Source organism: Ambystoma mexicanum, chromosome 2p, assembly GCF_040938575.1.
Source record: "Ambystoma mexicanum isolate Mex_15411 chromosome 2p, UKY_AmexF1_1, whole genome shotgun sequence".
Taxonomy (NCBI): domain Eukaryota; kingdom Metazoa; phylum Chordata; class Amphibia; order Caudata; family Ambystomatidae; genus Ambystoma; species Ambystoma mexicanum.
In genome coordinates, this window is record NC_090923.1 from 1,047,493,278 (window position 1) to 1,047,510,776 (window position 17,499).

Consider the following 17,499-nt stretch of genomic DNA (forward strand, 5'->3'; position numbering starts at 1 on the left):
AAGACTCGGACACAGTCGTGGCATCTTTGTGGTCAAACCTATATGAACAAGGGTTGGAAAAATTCCTTTCGGTCCCTAAAACAAACAGGTGTTTCCATGCCTCTAAGAACACTAATGAAACGGTCAGAACATCCAAATGAAGTCTATCCCTGTTGGGTCTCAACAAGCCTACTTCTGTCCCTAACACTAATAAACTGTGAAAGGATGAGATCTTCCTAAAGTAAAAATGTTCCTCCTGGTTCCAAGTAACAGAAAAGTTCCCAGTATCTTTGGCAGAAGTGGCAGAGTTCAAGAAATGTTCAAAATTGTTCCAATGTTAGGGTCTTAGCCCTTTCCCCTACGGTCCTTCTCGTAGTGTTTCTCTATTTGTAGGGCCCCTCAGGCCTCTCCTTACTTCCGCAAATGTCAATAAGCGGCTCACAAGAATATCCTCCTTACGCTTCTACTATTAATCCAATCAATTTAACACATTCTCTTACTAAGGAAAGGTGTTTTTTTTTTTTTTAATACTGTGTTTTCTTCTCTTGTTTTTGTGTGCGTTCCCAAACTCGCAATATAGCTCTTAGGATAACTGCTTGGAAGGAGAGTATACCATTCTGAAACTTATTTGGGTGGGGGTCCAAGACTCAACATTCAATTCGACTCAATATACTCTCTCCTGCCAAACCTGTGTCCTCTCTTGGACGAGTCCTCTTTCGGTGCAAGTCTCAGACTCTTAGTGTTCAGTTACCTGGTTTGCTCTCCTGCCAAGTAACTGTTCTAACATATGCTTTCTCGCTTTGGGTGCAGGTCCCAGACTCGCAATATTCAGTATGGCTCAGTTTCAGATTCTCATGTGGGTGCGAGTCCCAGACTCGCAAAGTTCGGATTGTTTTTTGTCTTTGGACTTCAAATGAGTTCAGGTCCCAGACTTGCACTCGTTTTCAGGGACCCAGACCCACTTTGTGGCCCTAGTCGTCATCCCTTCATTCCCCCAGACTTCCTGGTACCCCTCGGGAATCCACGTACCAGTTTTCTTCCAACTGGAAGGTACCAGCATATCCCGAGCAGCAGCAGCTTCACTGGAAGCTCTGGTCAACTTTGGGGCTTTGTTGCTGCCGGCAGCGGCTTCCCGGATGTCTGTTTCTTCCCAGTGGTGCGTCCTATCTACTGGGCGCTTTGCTGGATATCGGGAGGCCAGGAGGTTACGGGCGGCAAAGATGCTAGCAGTCCTGGCTTCTGGGACCTTCCTTGCGTTCTCTCCTCCGACTGTTCATGGCTTCCCTCCAGCTAGCCCTTGTCCTGCTGCCTGTGGCTCAGCCTGCCGGTTTCCTCAGAGGAGGATCATCTCTCACTGGCATGTCAGCTGTTTGATATTACTCCTGTGTGTTAAAGGGAGTTGCTTTGGGCCAATCACACTCATTGGGAAACTAGAATGTTCATCCTGCTTTTCGACAACGATCCTTGGACTCCTTATCTTTCTCCCAGTTCATGGGAAGCTAGAATGCTCCTTCTGTTTCTCCATAGTGCTCCTTGGACTCCTAACCCTCTTCTTCTCAGTACATGTCAAAGTCAGATTTAACAGAGATTGCATTTTCTAGGATTTGACTAACAAAAGAAAGGAGGGAAGGATTGAACATTGGAGAGGGGTTAAGGGATACTACTGCAGAGGCATACTGCATTCCTCCCCCATGTGATCCTCCCTCGGTGCACCACCCCCAGGGGAGCCACTGTACTGTGGACGCAGCGCCCAGGCCCCATGGGAAAGGTCTCCCCCTAGGGGAGAAGGGACAAAATCCTCAGATTCATCACACAACATAACTGAACCCCATTAGAAAAATACAAAGCTACATTACTAAATTTCCCAAAATGCAACGTACTGGTTCCTTCGAGCATGTTATGGGATTACTTTGATATTCTTTTTGTATAATTTAGCACTACTCCTCCTAAGCAAGTCTTCTGTTTATATTCTAAATTTTCAAACAAGAAATCTAAATGTGTAATTACACAAATTTAGGATTAAGCGTTTTGGATGGATCATCAGGCTGGAGAGTAGCCAATGAAGAAGTAGCATGACTTTGAAAAAGGAAATGGTCAAAACATTTCTGCTGCTTGAGTAACCGCTCATACCTTCCCCCACCAGACGATTTGGCAACATTCAATGACCTTGGGCGGGTATCGAAATGTTTGCTAGTACTCCCCCAATTTGTGCAACTACGCTTCGTGCGATTCTCTACCACTGCCAAGCACAAACAGGCCATCTCTTTAAAATGTATTAGATTGTGGATTTCAGTCAGAGACCGAAAGTTCAATTCTACCACTTTAAATTGAGGACCCGGCTTATTTTCACCTACATATTTTGCCACACCCATTGTGAGGAATTGCCATCTGGCAAGGGTGCAAAACAATAGCTTTTACGATTTTTTAAATGAAATGATGTGGGTAATTCCACCTCCAAAAAGGGAGATCTGGCCAGATACCAATTTATGTCATGCAAAAAGCAAAGAGCACTTGTGCTGTGCTGCATCAGTAGCCTAATACACAGCGACTGCTCTACCCATGGCATAAAACAGGGTCAAAAGGTCACAAGCTGCCCACACAACTGCCACGTCTGTGTAGCACGGGGGCGGCATTTAAGATAAGCTAGTTTTAGGCCAATAACCTGGGAACTTTTGCCTTTAAAAGAATGGGTATCCCACCCCTTCTTCAGATCTTCTCACAACTCTCAAGATTCGCTCTGAAGCAAATATAGTTCACTGGACATCCTTTTCGAAAATTGCACTTTAAGAAGAAAGATCTGCCCCCCCCCCCCCACCCAAGCCGAGGGCGTATTGGGGGTGAACCTTTGCTGTTGATCAGGACCTGCCACTCTGCATCAGAATCCCTTATAGCTGGGAGAGCAGACCATGAACAGAACCATCCTGTCCTAGGATACCATTGAGTGGGCCTCACAGCAACCAGAGGACGAGATGAGCTGAATCTCTCTGTTCTGCTGCACCAACCCGTAGCTCCATGTTCACTGATCATTGAACGAGAGAGAAGACGCCAGCACTGGGGTCTCCGCTCCTCCACAAATCGTAACTCTCGTTTGCACTCCAAACCAGCTCAACACTGCATTGTGCCCTAGCTAAGCCCGAATCGATTTCTAGACGATGGGACCTGATCCAAACCGCTGGAGTCACACACTGACACTGGCCAGGGGCAACAACCACAGCTGAACTAGCCCTTTAACAGCCACCATACCAACCTGCTAATACAATGCCCCAAGATCACCACTTTGAAGACTGTCACCTGCCGACTCAACCTGCTAGAGTGTTACGCATTGACCCCGCTCAGAGGCTAAAAGCCTGGCTCTGCCTGGCTGTGAGAAATCTGACTGTCTCATCCACAGGTCCCCGGAGATCAGTCATCCAGGTGGCCAGGACACGGCCATCGCTATTGGATCCAGTTCCTGGGGGTGGACCAGTGGGGGAGATCTCCTGGGCGGGGGGGGGGGTGTCTTTAGCTTTAGGGAGTGAAGTGGGACACAGAGTTGAGACGCAGTATCCCCCCCCTCCCTGCAACACCTTTTCCCCATCCTACCCTGTAGGATATTTAGAAGCTCTCCCATCGGTCCCCCCTTTTCCTGCACAAACACTTTCTTATACTGTAACCGACAGCGGAATGACACCAGAGCAGTTTACCTGACATGTCCCAATACACGGGTCAGGCAATTGATAATCACGTACAACTGATGACCCTTTACCTCCCATACAGGGATACAAGACAGATCACGGAAGCACACTTCGAGCAAGGCTGAACGCATGAGGAGATGGCTACACCAAACCGGCAGTACAAAGGGAAAAGAAAAGCGGTGAGACCTGGAAGGACGATGAAGGGGGAATTGCCCTTGGCCTTTTCAACTCAGACCTGCGAAGCCTCCAGACGGGCAATCGTAAAACCGGGAGTTACAGCTGGCATGCGGAGCAACATAGGTCAATGGTACATGGGGCCTCCCGCTTTGATAACGCGGGCGGAGAGGCAAGCTGGCTACCGTGGTACTATCCTTGACTCCAGAGAACAAAAAAGCCAACGGGTTCAGCACAGCCTGAATAGGAAGCCGATATCAAACCGAATTGTGTTAAACCCAAGGTTGGGAGTAGCAACATTTTGAACGGCAAGAAGAACTTGTGTGTATGTTTAACTTTAAATAAAAAAAGCCCAGTTGAGGTCCAGGGGCAGAGGGGTGCGGCGCCACGTGGGCGCTCATTCGGAAAGGCTCTGACCAGGTCTGGTTTTGTTTGAAAACTACAGTAACCAGAAAGCCGTAGGAAAGGGTGGCGTGAGTCTTGAAAGTGGTCCTTCCAGGGTCACGTCAAATGCAAGTCTCTGACCCGTTGCTAGGGGAAGGGAACCCCGATTTCCATTAAGATTGTGAAATTTGATAATTGGCAAGTGTGAACCCAACAGAAGGATGGCGAAAAAAAATCTAAGAAACCCCACTTTCTGATAAAACTGTACAATACATGAACTGTATTAGGAATACATGAACTGTGTTGAGGAAAGGCCGTAGTGACCAGAGGGAGGCCGTTTTTTGTAAGGAGGATCAAGCCTGGCAGAGCGAGATCCCAGGGGCGAAGAGCAATTGCCCAAATAACTTTTGTTTGTTTGTCATTGTGAAATCTGAGCAAAGAACAATTGCCCAAGGTGCAAGATCGTCAAGAGAACTTTTGTTTGTCTTTGTGAAACACCACAGGCCTTCTGAAGCAAGAGACTTTTTCAAGAAGGAGATTTAGCCTCTGAAGGTTTTTGATATCATGGAAGAGAACAATGAACCTCGTGCTGACGAGGCCAAGGAGTGTGCTGTGCTCGAGAGTCCGGCTTTGTCCCATGCTTCAAATGTGACCCAGCCTTATCACCCCGACTATCATTTTTGTGAACACTTTCATTTCTGGTGAACTTATCCCACATTCTTTTTGTAATTTAGTAGTAAGGATTGGCAATAGTTTAGTATAGGCCTTTTTATATTTGACAAGACGCCACTAGGTCTGCCTTATAATGGTCGTAGCTTGCTCCCATCTTAGATTAGGTCTAGAATAGGCATTTATCTCAACCATTATAAAGTTCAATAAACATCCTTGAACTGTGATCACTTGTATTTGTCTTTACTGTTGCTACCAGGAGTTCCTTGCACTGGCCCAACTGCAAAGTGTTCCCAGGATCAACCTGACCTGCATCAACAAGAGCCCTCCTTTTCATTGCACAGAGCGACCACAATTGCGCCTACATGACGCCCGCTTGCTGCTTTGGCCGAGACGATCCACCATGCCCGAACTGAGCTTGATCCGCTCATATCAACGCTCGACACCGGGTTCAACATAGTCAACCCACCCAAGAACTGAAACCAGGTATGGTTGATCACAACTGCCCCATCGGCCTACTGGAATCTTAGAGACTGGTTAGGTCACCTCAACAATTACTTTCAATCAAGATATCCATTTGTGGTCGGTACAAAACCATCACTGCAAGATATTTTCTCCAGTCTGTTGCTTCCTCTGTCATTCTCAAAGGTGGGTTTGTGTACAGTGTTTCCCCATTTCTTTCTATTGCAGATGGTGTATTTAATTAAAGTATATATATATTTTTTTATAGAACCGTGATTGGACAGTGTCTTTATTTTAGACTGTGTTACTGCGTTATTTGGGTCACTACTGGATCACAATCACACCGCTCTTAAGAGCATAGCCTTCCCTCGCCCCACTTTACCACAAAAGGCAAAGGAGTTTCCTCTCTTAACTGTCCCCGTTTTAGCTTTATGATTGCATTGGGTTTTGGTTTGGGGGAAGTGTGAGGGCTGAGTGGGCCATTTTACCCCTACTCATCCTTGTACTCCTGGGGAGCAGAATCCAATTCATCACACCGAGCCTAGCAAGCTTCTAATCAAGTACATGAGGTTTCCTAAGTCACTCAGGCATAAGTCAGAGTAAACAAGAGTAAAACTCTGAGGCATTCCTCTGAAAATAAGATCTGGATGTGGCATGGGTCCTACCAGGACAAATATATGAATACATGAATACATGAATGGTGTCAGCGATTCAAGCTTTAATCCACATTTTCGAGAAAGCCCTGTAAAATGCCAGTTAAAGTTGAAACGTGGCAGGCTGCCAAACTGTGAAAGAATGAAAAAAGTGATTTTGATCCGATTGACCAGGCCAGCACTCCACCCCCCCTCCCCCACCCCCACCATCTGACATGAATCTGGAAGAGTATCTAAAAAGCACAGACTACAACCCACAACTAAAGCAAAAGTGAGGAAACTCTTTTGCTCCATGTTCTCCTTGACCACAAAGAGAACACCAGATTTCTACCATCGGGAAGGAACCCAAAAATCGGAAATACCCTGTATTAACACAGCAGTCTTAGCAGAGTTGCAAGCCCTCGGGTATTTCCTGTTCACAGTAAGCATTGCTGATCATTTCTTGCAAAGACTCTACATGAAGCGAAGGAAGCACCAGAGGTAAGAACAAATACAACCCAGAGGTGGCAAAGCACCGACAAAGCGACAGAGGAAGCCAGTCTTTCCTTGTCACCACTTACCCAGAGCCATAGATTTTCTAATTTATTTTTCTATCCACAAGCCCATTTCCCAGTTAATCAAAACATTCAAACTTCCAAAAGATCAAAGTATTTGACAAAGAGTGACGCAATTGGGCTGTTTTCATTTGGTCCTAGGTTCTTCTCACAGTCGAATGGCTCCACATTCTACTGGCTTTACTCCTTATTTATTTAGATTTTTAGAGCGCACCGTAGCCCATGGGCATCGTGGGCTATGAGCTATTATCGTCTTATGAGCTATTATTGTCGAAGGATGTATTCGACAAGCACAGTGAAGAGTGGAAGCCAATACTAAGCCCAATCTAGCTGAGTTTGTTTAAAAAAATGTTTAAAAAAATCAAAGAGGATGATTTGAATGACAATTTGTAAAGGACAACAGATCTAGACAGATTAAGAAGCTTTCAAGCCATTGACAGGGTATTAGTATTGCTACCAAACAGCAATACTGAATTTCTAGCCAACAGTTATGGCCCTTATCAAATGACCAAGTCATCCTAAAAACGAATTATAAAGTCCATCAACCAGAGGAAGACCAGATGTACCACGTCAGGTCTCACCATTTGCACTGGTCACAAGCCATTGGGAGCATAAGACTCTTGACAAGTGAGAAATGGTGTGCACATAGAGAATCGAGGAATGGTTGAGAGGAAATGCTTAAGGATTGGAAGGTGTGCAGACCCAAATAGATCACACAATACAGTTCATCAGTCAGGAGGAGAGCGTTAAAACCTAATGGGCTCTACAACCAGGAAGCCATCCACATATTTTGTTTAGAGCACATGACTGCCATGCAACATGCACTATGGAGGTTTTTGGAAGAATTTCATGAGTTCATTTCAGATCAACCAAGCAAAGTGAAAAATCAGCAGACATTGAATCAGAGCACACCCAAATACTGCGAAAGACCAAGACTATTACGTATCCAAAAAGCCAGTAGCATTGTGGTGAAAGGTGGAGAAAATACCAAATTAAGGGGGTGGGAGGGTTATAGAAGGATTGTCCTAGTACCAACAATTAACAACTGGAAGTTTTGCATTCACTTTCATACAGTCAATGCCGAACTGGAATTCAATGCCCATCGTAACACAACATTAAAGAACTGGTTGGGAGAATTCAAGCAGGTTTCCACTCCACACTCTCCAAAGAGTGTTAAGAGTTCTTTCTTTCTGGTTAAAAGGCACATCTGTCCTAAACGCACTTATAGATTTGCTCCCACCATGACAAACATATGGTGGTCTTGCAAAGAATGTACAGCTGATTTTAAATACCATCTTTTATTGTAAATTTCTATTTTCCTTTTGGGAAAGGATTTGGACAACATTCCAAAATATATTACATTTACAGCTCAACTCAATCTTGATAATCGAATTGTTGGAATGCACAGTTACTCTGACTTAACCAATATTTCCTCTGGCAGGTTATTCCACTTACTGGTCTACATTGGATTCCATCTGATATCTTCTAACTGGAAATGTTTTGATCGCTTTCCTATGCTACTTGGTGGAATAATATATGCTACATTCATAGAATGGAAAAAGGTTGTGCCACGTCTCTAATGTAGGTGCATAAATCGAAAGTGAAATCCACTGATCGAATAGCATAACGCCTCCTCAGCAGATTCGTTTTAGTTCATTGGTTCAGCTTCAGTTTAATTTCATTTTTCCTCTCCTCTTGGATCTCGCATTTGTCCTGTCTGTTTGGTTCTTCTTTTAGGTGTAGTCCTTCTAGGTTTATGTCTCTGATCCATTGCTTCAATGTCAGATGTTAGTTTTGCAAATGAAAACCTTAAGGATTAGATCTATTCAGTATTTTCTTTTTTGTGTGTGTAATTATTGTAACCTTGATATCCCACTTTGATGTCTTTTGGTTGTTAACTCAATTTACATATTTATCCCTGATCTTTTTGGATTACCATTAATTGCTGAATGATATATTCTGTATTTATTCATTATTAATAGTTAATAAAAATGACTTAAAAAGATGCATGTGCGCCTTTTTTGCATATGCAGGAGCAATAGCATGGCAATTTAATCACCTGTAGTCTTACACTGAAGAAATATTTGCACCTAGTATGCACCACCCCAATCAGTCAAACCTTTTTTTCCAAAGAGAAATAAGCTAGCAAGAACGTTACGGCAATAGATCTACCCTGTTTACGAACCATGCGTCCCTAATGTGCCAATTCAGGAAGAACACCAATGTGTGGGTCATGCAATGATTGTTGGCATTACAGTCTTTGTTTTATAAATGTACAATAGTGGAAAACACAACCAGAATACAGATTTTTGGCCCGCTTCCCTGCAACATATTGAGCAAAGTGAAATCTGGAAACCCATATAAGGGCTATGTGGCGAAACCCTGACATAGCAGTGACTAAGGAAGAAGTTGGGAGGAGTTTGTGGTGGACAGCAATGCTAGAAAGACAGCTTCAGATGAGGGGAGGGAAGGTAAAACTAGGCTTAGAAAAGCAAAAGCAACTGGATGTTTTATTGACACCATCAGTACTTTGCCGCAAAAGATGTACCAGTACAACAGAGAAAGTCTCAGATAAGTGATCAGAAACTGAAGTGGAGGAGAGGCCTGGAGAAGATAATAGGTGGAAGGACACCCAAAAGAACACCAAGTGGAGTTCAGGGAATGGAAGGCAGGAGGCTGGAGACAGAAGGGATTGAACCGAGCCAGGTATCCAGGATGCCAATCAAAGAACGAGAGGGACTCAATTGTGACTCATTCTACGAAACATGGTCCAAAGACCCAGCGACAATCTAAGTACAAGAGTTAGAAGTAATGATATTATAGGTTATTTATAACGCACTTAATACCCAGAGGTTTTTAAGCGCGAACCCGGGGATCGAACCTGTGTTGCTCTGTGTCGTCTTGCTTCCAGGGAGAGCACGTTGCCCCCGAGATATCCTCCCGAGAAGTAATCTGAACGGTACACTGGTAAATGTGGCCCCAATACCCAGCGACAGTGTAAAAAAGACTAGGCAGAGAATCATCCAAGTTGCATGTTGGGAAGTTTGACCTAAAGACCCAGCAACCATTTAAGAGAACTCTTCTGAACTGCATGCTGGGAAACGTGGTCTCTAAAACAGTCTAAAAAAAGGACTGAATGAACAGTCATTGATATTGCAGGCTGAAAAACTGTTTGAAAGACCAAACAACCTAAAAAAGGATTGAAAGAGTACAAAGTTATCCAAACGGCACACTGGAAAGTCTGGTTCCAGCAGACAGTCGCTAAAGTACTGAAAGATTAAATAGGTCAATAAATATCTTATCTTGCCAAGAGACTGTACCATGGAGTCTGATACTTCAAGATCTTAGCCCCCCTTTCCCCGTGTAGGAAGGCACCCAAAATGAGACCTGAAGAGAAGTCAACAGAAGACCAACAGGGATGTTACCGATTTCCTGGATTCTGATAACCTAAACTGTACAGAGGCAAAGAAAGACAAAATCGCTGGTTAAATAGTAGAGAAATGTAGCTCTTCGTTGGGAAATCGATTAAACCTTCTTAACCTTTTTATAGGAATGAACCACAGAAGAAATGTAAAAGTAGCTTTGTAGATGCCAGGAGTCCCTATCCTACCTAAACTGCCTCTACAGCTGCCAGCAGATCTGCACACGCAACAAAGCAGAAGGCTACAGTGCACCCTATGCTGTAGGAGTAGTTCTCTTTGGCACAGCATCACCACCAGTGGTTCCACAGCTGTCCCTCTGACTTGCTTGAGGAGCTTCAGATGCAGAGAACGCTACTAGCAAGTCGTTCACATTGCAGGGATCAGATTTTCTTATTGCACAGACTTGGAGCAAAGGAGAGCTTTCAAAATGCCTAGGTTTGGGGCTGTTATCCCACCCTAATTAAAGGCTTGGGTTATTCGTCCAATCTTATTCTACTGCAAGGATCACAACTGCTAAGAACCATTCAATTCCGGTTGTAGTATTTAAGAGCGTGGTTAACTTTACACAAACTGTGAAAAAGTAGTTTTACACTAATCGAAGAAAAAAAAAAAACATCAATTTAGAAAGACCGCTCTGTGACGGCACAGAGCGGTCTTTCTAAATAGAAATGTCATGCCCCTGCTGAGTGCGCGCAGAGGCTGAAAAGTGTGGGCAGGAGAGGAAAGAAGCATCAAATGAGGTAAGTGTGTTTAATGTGTTGTGCGTGTTTGGGTAGGAAGGGGGTGGTGGGTGAGGAAATGGGAGGTTAACCCCCAATTAACAGGGAGACGGTGGGTATATGATATTTCGGCATTTTAAAGGACACCCAAATATAAAATCAGAATCAGTCTTTTTTTGTGTACGGTCTTTAAAATACAGAAATATCATAGAACCCGAACCCAAACTGCTACAAGCAGCTACTTTTGACTCCCCAACCAACAAGTGGCATACACGTGCATATATACCAATGTGACTTTAACTCTTATTTGCCCCTTGCTTTCCAGGGGGAGCTGCTGCTCATTACTTGATGTCCGAAACACAGGAAGTGTTTTGTCTCCTACACAACAAAACTATTGTGTTCTCTACACCAGCATCTTGTTCACATAAAGTCTCCTACTATTTGGCAACATTTTCTCTCCAAAAGGCAGCAAATCTGCCACTTATTGAATTGTCATGTACAGATGTTAGGATAAAAATAATCCCAGAGCCAGTGATTGACGCATGTATTTTATGCAGGTCAGCATCCTCCATATTTTAGGTGAATTTCTATAAGAAACCAGCAACTAAGCAGGCCATAATTCATCTCAATGGATAAATGGCAGCAACGGTGGCCGTGTTGATGGGAGACGTGTAGCTAGGAGCCGGGCTGGGCCACAGGCCCGTGGTGGAGCTCAGTGTCCATGCTCAACAGAGTGGATAGGAGCAAGGAGTTTCTCCATTGGGTGGTGTGGGCTCTCACAGCTTTTGCGGGTAATTTCCTAGCGGAAGTGTTACCGCACATAGCTGCGCTGCTGTAAGCTACGCAGAGCAGACCAAACACAAACGTTGTTTCAGATGGCTGTGCATTCGAAAGGGGAGTGGTGAGGTGGTGGTGGTGCTGCCGCTTGGGCAGCAAAAATATTGGTATTAATGTCCTGTCTAACCGTGCGGGCCATTTGGCAGTACTGACTCCCTGTGGAGCCACACCAGTTTTGGGTGCCTTATGGGAATGCATAAACTTTGGATTTTGGGATAACTGTCACTCCTTGCATCGTCTGTGCCGCAGTCGTCGTGAACATTGTTGCTTACTCCTGGCCATGGACTCCTTTGACTTCCTAGTGCCCATCGATACTTCGAATGTACTTCCTCAACTCCCCTTGTAGTTTATTGAATTACTGGCTTATTCGTCTTGCACATCTTCGATCATGCAAGTCTTTCACATTTAACAGTTTTATTAACATCTCTACAATTTCATTTTTCTCATCGTTTTCCTTTGTACCTTTTCTGCTTTGTTGAAATTGTCATTAGTTATTGCACCACTTCATTAACTATGTTCAGCGCTTCATTTTTAAATGAGCATCTCCTCTGAGGGGTTCAAGTACATCGGAATAATGGGCAGCGCCCAATGGGAATAGGTCTATCAAAACAATGTGGAAAGGGGGTTAGTTGAATTTAGTAAAACTGCAGACTTCTGGGTCCGGATTCCATTTTCGGTAATGGGTAGGGTGGTGCTGGTGAAAAGGATAGCTATTCCTTGCGTGCTGTACACTGTTCAGATGATGCCTTTGAAGATACCGGCAGACCATTTCGTACACTAAACATGATTCTAAGTTATTATGTAAGGGAGGTAACTCTAGGTTTGCATTGGCCACATTGCAGAAGCCCACGGGCAAGGTCCTGGGGGAGGAATTGGTGTCCTAGGTTTCAGGTCCTACTACTGGACAGCCATGCTATAACAACATGTTGTGCACTGGTTCACTGTACTTCCTACAGACTCGTTGACCTACATGATAGAGCCAGAGTGCACACGGCGCAGGCTGTTCAAATTGTTGGGGGTCCGAGTAACGGAACTGCAGACGCTCCCCACCGCTGTGGCCACGTTGCTACGGGTATGGTGGCAGGGTATGAGGCTCCCAGACCAACTTTTTTATTTTTCATTCTGCAGATTAGTCGCTTTAGTAGTAGACTGTGGTATACATTCAGGAGCAGGGGGCGAAGAGGCAGTGGAGTGATTGGGTCACGCTGGTGTAGTTGTGGGTCCGTCAATTAGTGCACAACAAAAACCATATACTCAAAAATAGATCAGAAACCGGGCAAGAAGCAGCACTGTTTATTACAGCTGGGTGAGCACAGATCAAACAGAACAGTGGATTAGCTCTGATCAAGAGGCTGACATCTGAATGGACTACAAACAGTACTTTTATAACAAGAAATACAATAGTCGGAAGTCAGGAGAAACACTTGCAAGTTGGAGAATTTGTTAATTTCTGTGCTTCCCAGGGATTTGATTGGTTTGAAATCGCCTGCTCTTTGATAGTTACATTAATTCACGTGTTTTTAGATCCAAGGTTCCAGGTCCAGCCCACCTGAGGGATTTCCCACTACGTGCATTTGTGATAGCAAAAGGAGCGGAGGGACAGAAATAGCACAATCTTAGAGCAGTGTTATGGACCAAGTTTGTTTGTTTATTTATTTGATAATGCGCACCAAACCCTCGGGTAGCTGGGCGCAGCAGTTGCAAGAATATTCAAAGCTTAGTTACAACATAGGGCAAGTACATATCATAAACAAATTACAGTGCGTTCATTAGGTGTGCATAGCAATTAGTAGCAGTGCTCCAGATAAGATTTTTAGGTGGGAGTGTTTTACCCCCCATTTTTAAACTTTGAGAGTAAATGTGATTTCAAGATAGTAAAAATGACTTTTCTCCTTTGCAAGAGCAAAAATGTATGTGACCTACAGCCGACATGTGCAAAAACTGTATGAAAATCATAACCATGCAGCAGCTTTGGCCTGATGTCGGCATTACCGGCTGAAGACCCGGTGGTGGTGGTCCTGTTGGATGCCACCAAGGCATTTGATTCTGTTGAATGGCCGTTACTATTCACTGTTCTGCAGAGGTTGGGCCTAGGTAGGTTTTTTTATATCCTTGGTGTCCCTTCTATACACTGACCCGGTAGCCCGGGTGAAGGTGAATGGGCGGAATACTAAGATACTGCCACTGGAGCGGGGGACACGTCAGGGGTGCCCACTGTCCCCTTTACTCTTCGCACTGGTGATAGAGCCTTGGGGGGAGTGGGTTCGCGAGTTTCATCTGTAGCGAGGGGTTCCGCTGTATACTCATAAGGTGGTCATATCATTAAACGCAGACGATATGTTCCTGTTCATTCGCCATCCTGAAACTAACCTAGACCCGATTATGTCGGGCTTACGGCGCTTTGGCGAGCTTTCGGGGTTACGTATAAACACCAGTAAGTCTGTTATCTTTCAATTGACGGGTGGGGTGTCTCCCTTTCAGGATAGTTGGGGATTCCAGTGGGATTTACAAAGCACGCGCAATCTGGGAGTCACGGTGGCGAGGGAGGAGAGAGAGGTATACACTAGGAACTATGTGGCTGTACTGGAGTCGGCTAGACGGATGACGACGAGTTGGGCCTCACTCCCACTTAATTTATACGGCAGGATCTCGATGGTCAAAATGACCATTCTCCCCAAATTTTTATATGTGTTTTTGAATGTGCCTATAAGGGTGCCCCAAAAATATTTTCGGGATCTAAGATAATCGGTGCTACACTTCGTCTGGGCAGGCAAGAGGGCCCGGGTTTCTTGGGAAAAGCTTACATCACCGGTTTGCGAAGGTGGGTTGGCACTGCCCGATTTTGAGTTGTACTACAAGTTGGCACAAGCCAGCTACCTTGGGTACTGGTATGGAATGACGGCGGAGCACAGGCATGTGGAGATTGAGCGATCAATAGCATCCGCTGCATTGCTGAGGTCGGTCATTCTGACGGCCCCGGGTCGCTTCCGGACCCCTCAGAATTTGGTAGATCTGACATGCTGGGCTTGGGCGTCATTGGAGGGGGCCTTCTCTATTCGCCCAAACTCCCGCCTTTGTTCACTCCTGGGATCCCCCTGACTAGTGAGGCTTGTTATGTGGCTATGATGAAACGGTTGGGTGTTACCACATGGGGGGAGTTGTTCCCTGAGGGGAGGTTCATCTCTGTTGTCCAAATGAAGGAAAAGGGAGATATGTCGGTACTAGACGTGTTTCTGTACTATAGGTTGAGGGTGGCACTACAGAGGTTGTTCCCTTCCTTCCCTGAATCGCCCGAGGTTGCCGTGTTGCTCGATAAGGTGATCGGGGGAGACAAAGGGAGGCGTACACTCTCTGAATTGTATGGATTGGCTCCGAAAGGCCGGTCTAGCGCTGTGCTATCCTCGAAGGGGTCGTGGGAGAGATCTCTAGGGCTGGAAATACCAGTGGATGTCTGGGAATACTGTTGCATGATGGTTAGGAAAGGGGCAGTGAACTCGAACTACAAGTTGATTCATTTTAAATTTCTACATCAAGGTTATTATTCCCCAGCTCAACTAAAAGGTTACTTCCCTCAGAGGTCAAGGGCATGCCTCCTATGTGGCCAGGAGATGGCGAGCTTTCTACATGTGGCTTGGGAATGTGTGGAGCTGGAGCACTTCTGGCAACAGGTGTTTGGGGTAATTGGGGGTATTGTAGAGCAGCAACTCGCGCCGGATCCTGTAGTAGCCCTGCTGGGATATACGAAACAGATACCCAAGGAAACTAGGAAATTGGTGGGTCTCCTCTTGATTTTGGCGAAACGCCGGGTGACTATGGGGTGGGGTCGGAGGCAGAGTCCGACGGCTGAACAATGGTCTCGAGATATATTGTATTGTAATGATATGGAGACCAGTTGGGGTGCACTGTGGGGTGTGCATCAAAGTGTTAACCGGATGTGGGATGTGTATGCCATGTATCTTCTCAGTCAGTCGGGGGGTGAGGACACCACATCTCCTATTACGCATGGACCTCCCGCGCGGCTTGACACACACCACCACCACCACCACCACCACCACCACCACCACCACCACCCCCCCCCCCCCCCCCCCCCCACCCCCCCCCCCCCCCCCAGGGAGAGGTCCCAAATTGACTTCGGAATAGAGCAAGGTGCACTGGATGGCGAGAGCGCCACACCTTCGTAGATGTGGAGGTCACACAGCTTTATGGTCCACTAGACCTTCCGGACTTTTACGAACTACTCCTATATGCGTACCGGGGGGGTGCGAGGTATAAAGGGGTGAGATTGGGGGATGTGTTGTTTGAGTTGTTATCTGAAATGCTAATAAAGAAAGTTTAAAAAAAAAAACATGCAGCAGCCTTCTTCATTGTGAAAGAATACACCTTTCATTATTTCTGTAAGGTTGATCTCTCCTGTATTAAATGTTGAAAACACAAAAACCTAGCCAATTACATAGTAAAGCAAGCATGAATTATATTGTGTGTTTTGAGGTTCGATAGCAGAATTGCCTTTGGATGGTTAATGAAAGTCCTCGTTTCCTGGAGCTATTACAACCTAATTGTATGACAATTTTATGATACAACAAACAGTGCAGAGAGGCAAGGACTCCATGCTAAAAATTCTATATTTATTGTCTCGGGAGGATAGCGCAGGGGCAACATGCTCACCATGGAAGCAAGGCGACAGAGAAACACAGGTTCGATCCCCAGGTCCGTGCTTAGAAACCTCTGGGTATTAAGCACATTATATCGATTTTGGCAAAGCGCTGTACATAGAACATATTTATCACAAACAGAAGTCGGTAATCCTTTATCGACCATGAAGGGCTGAGATGGTCTTGCCAGGATTCGAACCTGCAACCTGCAGATCACGCACAGATCGCAGCAACGAGTGCTCAACCGGCTGAGCTATCTTATTGGCTAACATCCTTCAGAAGTCAGTTAACTGAGTAGCAACTGATGTATACTAATCACATTGCCTAGATGTTGGACGAACCATGTATGAAGTGCTAAATACAGTTAAATACCCATCTGGATTATCACAGGGACGGGTTTTGCTGAGTTTCTACTTCCATTACAAATGTAACTTTCTTTTTTCAACAGCGCTTCGACTTCCTGGAGAGTCAGGTTTTGGATGTTTTAATTGTACTCTTGAAGATTTGAGAGGTTAGAACACCTGTGATTGGTGTAATGACAATCACTCACCCTTGAACAAAGACTCTGCTGCCACTGGCCGTTTATAGTAATGTACCCCATTGACTGCAAGGTTGAATGGATGTAAACTAGACCGCGCATAATCATTTTACACACTGTTTTTATAGCTAGAGTGTACATTAAATGATAAGTGTAAAAATGATCTGCCTCTGCATGATTATGCACACAGTTCAGGAACTCAGAAAAATACAGTTGTGCAATACTGGTTTGCTTTCACTGGAAAAAGCATAATTTGTTACAAAATATTAATTCTCAATTGCGAGTTTTCCATTTTATTAATTTTACAATATTAAAATGCTAGGAAAATAAATATGCAAAGTGCTTCCGTTTGCAGCAAGCAACACAGCAGAAGCGGAATTACCAGGTTACTCACCGTAGTGACCACCTTACTCCTAGTCCAGTCCCCTTTCCTCCATACTTATGGGACGGGACTGGAGCACTTTGTAAAAAGCATCCAAATTTTTTTCAAAAATATGTGTCCCTCCTCTCTTTCCTGCGCGGGGCCCGGCACGCGGCTGTAACCCCGCCCACCTTGGCTCCGCATCGCCCATCAGTCCTTTTCTATCGCAGGGTCAAAAGACCCATTAGCAATAACGCGAGAAAATCCATGAGAGGATCTCAGCCTTCAACTCCCACTTGAAGCGGACCACTGTCCGCCGGCTGAGGGCATCCGCAGTGACATTCAGCTGGCCCGGGATGTGCACTGCAAGCAGCCAGACCCCATGAAGCACGGCCCACTCCCAAATCTGGATGGACAGGTC

At 45.2% G+C, this 17,499-nt stretch overlaps 1 protein-coding gene across 1 annotated transcript in view; it reads right to left on the bottom strand.

Moving 5' to 3' along the window:
- Nucleotides 1-17,499, bottom strand: part of CDCA5 (cell division cycle associated 5) — a 156,362-nt gene that overhangs the window by 116,108 nt on the left and 22,755 nt on the right. The window lies entirely within an intron of this gene.